This window comes from Phaseolus vulgaris, chromosome 4 (genome assembly GCF_000499845.2).
Source record: "Phaseolus vulgaris cultivar G19833 chromosome 4, P. vulgaris v2.0, whole genome shotgun sequence".
Lineage (NCBI taxonomy): Eukaryota > Viridiplantae > Streptophyta > Magnoliopsida > Fabales > Fabaceae > Phaseolus > Phaseolus vulgaris.
Window position 1 is genome coordinate 16,946,824 of NC_023756.2, and position 7,740 is coordinate 16,954,563.

At 34.7% G+C, this 7,740-nt stretch overlaps 1 long non-coding RNA gene across 1 annotated transcript; it reads right to left on the reverse strand.

The window, feature by feature from the left end:
• Nucleotides 1–1,437: 1,437 nt before the first annotated feature.
• Nucleotides 1,438–2,225, reverse strand: LOC137837369 (uncharacterized). Its single transcript, XR_011085441.1, has 2 exons — nt 2,011–2,225; nt 1,438–1,915 (listed from the first exon to the last, which is right to left on the reverse strand). It is a non-coding gene; the product is annotated as an uncharacterized lncRNA (long non-coding RNA).
• Between the last annotated feature and the right edge of the window lie 5,515 nt (nt 2,226–7,740).

The window sequence follows — 7,740 nt, forward strand, 5'->3', positions numbered from 1 at the left end:
AGAGATGACAAACACAAAGATTATCCATAAAATCAAGACAAACAAGAAATTAAAGGTTTTAAAAAAAGTAGACACTAAAAAAAATACCTAAAGATAAGCACTAGAATATATTACAAAATTAAAACAAAAGAATGACCAAATTTCTTAATAGAGCATGAACCCAAAATGTGGCTGGCCCAATGTATCTTAGCCCAAATTAAAAGTTGTTATTCTGCTTTTCGAACCTCCAAAATTACTGCACTAAAATTCTTCAATTAGAATTGTGCAGCCAAGTAATAGTGCAACACGGTTTTGGCAAAATGCTTCACTACAGCCAATAAAATTCTGTTGTCACGTTTTGTTCCAATTAAATTTCTTGCGGTCCAAAAATTCCTTCAATTGTAAACTGCACCAGCTTTTGTTTTAGGAATAAAACTAAATCAAATTTCATTGTACACCAATTCCATTCATCAAAGAACACTACTCAACAAGACATGGACCCCACTGTAAATGAAATGTTTGTTTCAATTTTATCAATGAAATACTCCAAATTAACAATTCAAAATGGGTCCCACCGTATAAGTGGGAAATTGTGATACAGCAGATTTTAATCCAATTATCGCCGATCCTAAAAAAATCTTCAATTGCTGAATTTTCATCACGTTGCTGGACAATTTCCTCAAGCGTGTATTCAAATGAATGGCATCTATACTACCGGGTGACCGAAAGTTCGAATATTCGATAAAACCAAGTGAACTTCAAAGCAAACGATAAACAATTAATTATAATTAAGTCAGTTTGATTATAAACCATAATTAAGACATAAATGGACCTTCGCCTGAGTTCAAAAGAAGGTCCATGATAGCTGAAGCCCAAGACAAGACTATAAATATTAAAAGGGACCCTATGCAAGAAGTAATTTTCCTGATCCCTAACACACCTACATAATATATCGGCACACACTTGAACGTCAAAACGCCTTCGCAGGTACCACCCTGCCGTTCTTGGAGGAGAGCTTGTAAGAACAGCATCAATTCAACAAATCAATTTCTCCAACAAATCCACCCACTTCTCAAAAATATTTTAATAAAGAAATCTGCACCAAAATTGATCAACCATTTCAAGCACTCAAATTTGAATCAGAACAGATAGTATGAAGACCTGCACTTGTCAATTGCAATTTTAAAATTCTGCACCAGCTGTACAGTTCAGCTATAACCAAATCTGCACCAAAAAACCAGAAAATTGCAGTTGCAGAAATTTGTCACCGTTTGAATTCAATCTCACAATTTTCAAATACCAATTCTTGAACAACTCCACTGCTCAAAATTCACGCTGCACTAGTCAGAAAATTGCACCTAGCAGTAATTTGAATCAAACAGCAGCACCAAAGAAAAATGACGTGAAATTCAGAGGCAAAGTTTCAAGATTGAATCAATGCAGTTAAGCTAGAACCAATTGAATCCAACTTCCACTTTTGTAATTTTATCAAACACCTTTTGTGCAGTTCTTTCCAAGCTCAAAACAGATTCACATTCACATTTCAATAGAATTGAATATGCCAAAAATTTACGGTAAAAGATGAACGTTCCTCTGAAATTTCCACTGAATCACAAATGATTCACTCAAAATTATCCAGAATATAACAGAAAATAGAATTCAGAGATAGGAATTATCTAAACCCTATGCGAATTACTGCAGCGGATGAAAGCAATTTCTCCACCGCAAACAACGATTCTGCACCGAAAAGAACGTCACCAGAATTTCACCGTTTCAGTTGCATCAGTTCTGAACAGAAAACAATTTCACCGGTTCGTGCGCCAGCTTCAGCAATGAAACAAACACCGATTCGCGACAACTGTTCCGGTCATCTTCACCGATTCTGTTCGCCGGAAATCGCAAAACCTCCGTTCGTGATTCTTCCAACACCGCACCACTTCAATGTTCTCCAATCACAGGTTCAAAGAACGCTCACAGAAAATGAAGAGGATTTTATGAATGAAGCATAAAAACACGGATGAAAGCGCATACAATCTCAAGCAAATTTTGATCTCGGCGATTCAAATCTCCTCACTGAAATCGTTCAGTGATGTCATTTACCGACTAACCGTATCGCGAATGAAGAATTGCACCAATGCGCGTCAAAAACTAAAGCTCAATGACTGCGGATGCAACAAGAATTTCATGAACATTTGAAAACAGTTTCAGATTTCGTATTCGCACAACTGAATTTGCTTTTTGCACCACGAACTATTTTTGGAAAATTTTCGAAAATGAAAATTTGGAGAAGATGATAATGGAAACCTAACTTTAAAGAAATTGCTAATGATCTACTAGCAATTTATGAGCTCAAAAACGAAATCAAAAACACTCGAGAGCTATAATCTTTGAAAAAATTTGAAAAAAATTCAATTAATGGAGTTTATGACAAATTTTGGCCTAAACATGATTCTAGACAAAACATTTATGATTATAAAATCAAAATGACTCAATTATAAGAAAATTTCATCGAACAAATTTGAAAAAAACTCAAGAAAATTCAACAAATTTCATCGAAATAATTTGAACATGAACATAAGAAACTTAAAAGCACATACATAAAGGTTAAGTAAGAACAATTAATTTGAACCGAATTCTTTATGAAGATGTATAGTCTACCTATGTATCATTTTTGTTAATATATGGGTTTTGGTCTAGTCCCCCATATTTTTGTTTTGTATTTTCTTTCATTTGGTCTAGATGCTAATGAGACATCAAGTTGCATAGTGATGCCTAATATAAAAACTTTTATTAAAAAAATTAATTTGAACCGAACAAAAAGAAAAAAAAAACACATGTACAAGAGACTCATATAAATAGGATAAAGTCTCTCAAAACCTCTCGAATGAGATTGTGACAAGTGTCACCACCTTATTGGTGCAAATCCTCTCCATTGAGGAGAAGACATGTGGAACCTCACGCCTTCCTTGCTTGCATATCTATTTGCGCCCCTGTTTTACTATTTTACACTTTACTTTCTTTTCTATTTACATCCTTCTCTACTTCGAAGATGAAAACCTTTGTGAACAAATAAAAAATACAAAAAAAAAGAAGTTTACGATTTGAATGATATATTGTCTACATATCTAAGTGTGCATGAAAAACCTACGAGAAGAGATGGGGAGGGGTTCTAGTAGGAAAAAAGATAATCTTACAAAACCTGATTTCCAAAGTGAAAGGATGTATAATAGTAATCATAACATGGAATATTATCAAAAGGCCCTAAGCAACATATATACAAATCACAAAATAATTATTCAAAAGAAACTAAGGTCGACCTTCCGCCCTTTTATGGTAGAGAAAATGCTGAAGAATATTTAGACTGGGAGATGAAAATAGCACAATTATTTGAATGTCATCAAGTGGACCATAAGAGAATAGTGTCCCTGGCTACACTTAGCTTTTAGGGACCAAGTATGTATTGGTGGACCTCCTTAGTAAAAGACCTTAGACTTAACAATAACCCTCAAATAAGTTATTGGAAACAAACTTTGGGCTACCCTGCGAAAATGCCATGTGCCCTCATACTATGGTAAGGAGTTGATTATCAACTCCAAAGAATCTAGCAAGGTGACATGACAGTAGAAGAATGTAGACAAATATAGAGTTACTTATCCTAAGGGTAGGTATAAGAGAAGAGCCTAGAATAATCGTGACAAGGTTCCAAAGTGGCCTAAATTATGACATCCGAGATAGGATTGAACTATTATCATATAATGACTTAAATGTACTAGTTCAACTATGTGTTAGGGTTGAACAATACTTAAAAATAAAACCAAGAAGGACTACCCTAATAAAACCTATTATATGAGAGATTTTAAGAGGGAGCGTTATCTCTCCAAATCAAGAAATGAAGGGCCACAAAGTGAAAGGAGGGAAAATATAAATTAAAAGAAAAGGAAAAATATAATCGAAAACCTTCTAAGGAAGCTCGAACTATAACCATTCAATGTTTCAAGTGCCTTGAACAAGGGCATTATCCTCTGAATGTCCTAATAAAAGAAACATAATTTCAAAAGAACAAGACATAGAAGGTTAGAACAACTCATCCCCTGTGTATGTTGGTCACATTATACTTGGAAGACCATGTCAATTCAATTATAGAAGTATACATGATGGCCAAACGAACAAAATAACTTTCACTCACCAAGAAAGTATAATAATTGTAACCCCTCTAACATCGAAATAAGTAAGAGAGGATAATTAAGAAAGAAGAAAATAAAAATTAAGGAGTCAAGAGGAAAAAATTTCAACTAGGCATGCATGCTCTATAAATTAATATTATAAATTTAAAAAAAAAACATTATTTGAGTGGGTTCAAGAAAACAAAAATATCTTCAAAAAAAAGGCCACGTTGTTTTAAAAAAAATCCCCTTTACCAAAATAAAAACATTTATTTTACTTTTTTTTTTCTTATATATGTGCAATGATACATTTTTTTTTTTTTTTTCAAAAGGATCCATGATCTTGGGAAATAAATCACTTTCAAAGATCAATAAAGGTGACATGAACCTAAGCATCATCTAGATATGAGGAAAAATCCTTTTATTTGGGTCAAACCCTAGGTTAATAAACATAACTCTAAGAAAGAAAAGACTTATTCCCACAATTGAAAACCCTTGGCATTAAGGTAGGGTTAATAGTTCCTCATGTGCCAAGTTAGGGTATTTACCCTAGCTTATGGTAAGCTATTCTTTCCATGTTTGTGGTATAATTTTTAGCCTAAGCTTAGAGTATTTTTAAGCTTAGGTTGTAAGCTTCTTCATCCTATAAATAAGGTACATATATGTTATGGAAATTCCAGCTTTGAATTGAATAGAGAGCTGCTGCAAAAATATGTGCACAACTCTTTTTTGTTCTTAGCTCTCTCTAGATTATCTCTACTTCTAGAAGTTAGCTTAGAATCTCTTCATAACCTCTCTTGAATTCAGATCTAACCCTACAAAAAATATCCTTATTAGAATGGGTCAAAAATGGGCACTACCTATAATAAACGGACGCAAAACTGTAATTATCACGGGCTTAACGTTTATTGAAATTTCGAAGCTAATATGCTCGACGTAAAAATAGTGGGGGATGCAGGGGACACATTTTTGCATAGTCCTAGCCTATGCTGCTGACTCAAAATTATATTTTATATTATTTGTTCAAAGAAACATGGGTTAAGCTAACAAAGAGACCACACAATTTAAAAAAAAAGTGTGGGTTGGCATGGGCTTCTCTAAAGAAGCGTGGGCTTAGTCTACGCAAGGGTCACACAATTTTAAACATGCGTGAGCTTAACCTTCACGTTGGCCACACAAAAGTATATTTATATATATTTATATTGTTTATTTAAAGAAGCGAGGGTTTAACCTACGCAAGGGCCACACAATTTTTAAACATGCGTGAGCTTAACCCATACTATGGCCACACAAAAATCATATTAGGCGTGCTTAACCTACACATGTCGACACATTTTAAGAAAGTGGGGGCTTAGCGTTTTAAGAAGCGTGGACTTAGCCTTTCTACACATGTGCTTCACTTTTGGGAAGATACACATTTTGTATTTATCTTTTAACAATTTTTCTTAACTAGAAAAGTTTATGTTATTAGATTAATTCAAGAGTAATAGAATATAAAACACTATCTTGTATTCCCTTTAATAAGTGCCCTACTAATTTACATTATTATAGATATAAATTTGCTTTCCATTTATTCGCACAAAAATCTCTTATTGTTACTTTTCTAGCTTTTTGATCTAGAGGATTGTCGATGCAAAGGCGCTTTATTTATTGATTAACGAGTACATGGGTAGAACGAAATTCCATTTTCTTTTAGCTAACAATTCCATTAGGGCTTAGGCTGGTATGCAGGGAATGGAAAACTCCCCATTAGCCATTTCTTTATTTTATTTTCCTTCTGTTCTATGGAAATTTCTATTATAAACAATCCAGAAAAAAATGGTGTCTTCTTAACTTTTTTGGCAATAGTTGCTTTTTTCAATGGCTTTCCATCTTTCAAAGGAAGTTCTAGTTTTTGAGTCAAGTATGGATTAACGTCTCTGCTATATCCAACAATAAAAATAGAAAAAGACAAAAGGATGAGCTAGTAATAGTTCCATATAAAGTAGACCTATTTTGCAAATCATGTTTTTCGTGAGATTAGTGCTGAGGATGCTACGTAATTTCTACATGATGTATATGGTTATTTAATGAGAACTGGGAAGCTTACGTCCCAATGTACTATTTTTGGCAGGTATGCATGGACAATTGCTAATTGTGCAACATGTAAAACCCAAATGGGGTGGCTTTTCTCGACCAGGAGCCAAAAGCTGAAACCTAACACTTTCAGGGGGATTTGGTGCTGTCAACTTGCAGAAGAAAAAACGCTAAAACCTTTAGTTTGATATTTATGCAATCATCTATCCAAGCTTAATGAAAAGCCATGTTCAAGTAACTCGACATAGCTAATGTATATAATGCAACTTTCTTGTAGGACTGCGCATGTTGATATTATTTATATTAGAAATATTCATGTATGTGAGAGTGTTTTGCCTTTCATTTTCAGCCAAAATTAAAATAAAGTGTTTTGATGTGAAAAAATTCACGTGAACTTCAAGTGTCCAAGAGACCAATTCATGCTTGTTCACTAATTCAGTTAGGTCTAGTTGCTTTCATCCTAGATTTACCAAGCATATCGGAAAGACGTTTTCTCACATTTGACTCGTACACTTTTCTAATTTGCCACTCATCATGAGGGGCCCAAGTCACTCGAGTCTGTAAAAAGAACAACAAATTTAACTAAAATTTGATGAATATAATAAATTCTTAAATGGAAATTAGTGAAAATGTTATGTTAAGATCACCTTAAATTGAGTCCACCATTTAAGTTGGACTTCCTCTGGTGTTTCATCGTAGTGATAGTAATGACCCCTATATTGTGATCTAATTTCCTGTCTAATTGCCTTAGTAGCACAATGATTAGGTGTCCATCTACAAAACATGCAAACCAAAATGTTAAACATGAACTACAACAAACAATTCACAATAAAGTTAAATGTGATCATAAACTTACCCTTTACCCACTGGTCGAATGATGACCCTCCCACTACCATCACGTTCTTCATCAGGGATATCATGGTGTGTAGTAGACGTGGGTTGCATTGATGCCTAAGTGGGCTGAACTGATGTATGAGTGGGTTGCACTAATGCCTGAATGGGCTGGACAGACGTATGAGTGGGTTGCACTGATGCTTGAGTGGGTTGAACTGATGTATGAGTGGGTTTCACTAGAATTTGAGGAGTCACATGAATGGATGAAGTACTAGAGAAGTGAACTGATGAGGGAGTAGATGTGGACTGTAATGGGGGACCCCAAGTGGGAAAGAGTGTTGGAGTAGACAAATATTGGACTACTGTAGCCACGGGCGACAAGACTGGTATAACACAAGAGGTATAAGGAGGAACATTGTCCTGTCACCCTGCAGAACGAAAGGATGAGGAGGGGGTTGAGGAAGAAGGGGTTGAAGAAGAAGAAGGGTCAAAGAAGAAGAAGGCGTGAAGGATTGAGGAAAACGGGATTGGGGTGATGGACTAGAATAAGGGATAGACCCTAATTCTATTGTAAGACGACCATGCATAAATGTGTGAACTCCACGCCTAACATTGTTATGTTTGATAACAAAACCATACCTTCCTCTAGTCCTAAAAATATTATACATTAGTCATCAGTGTTTTCAAA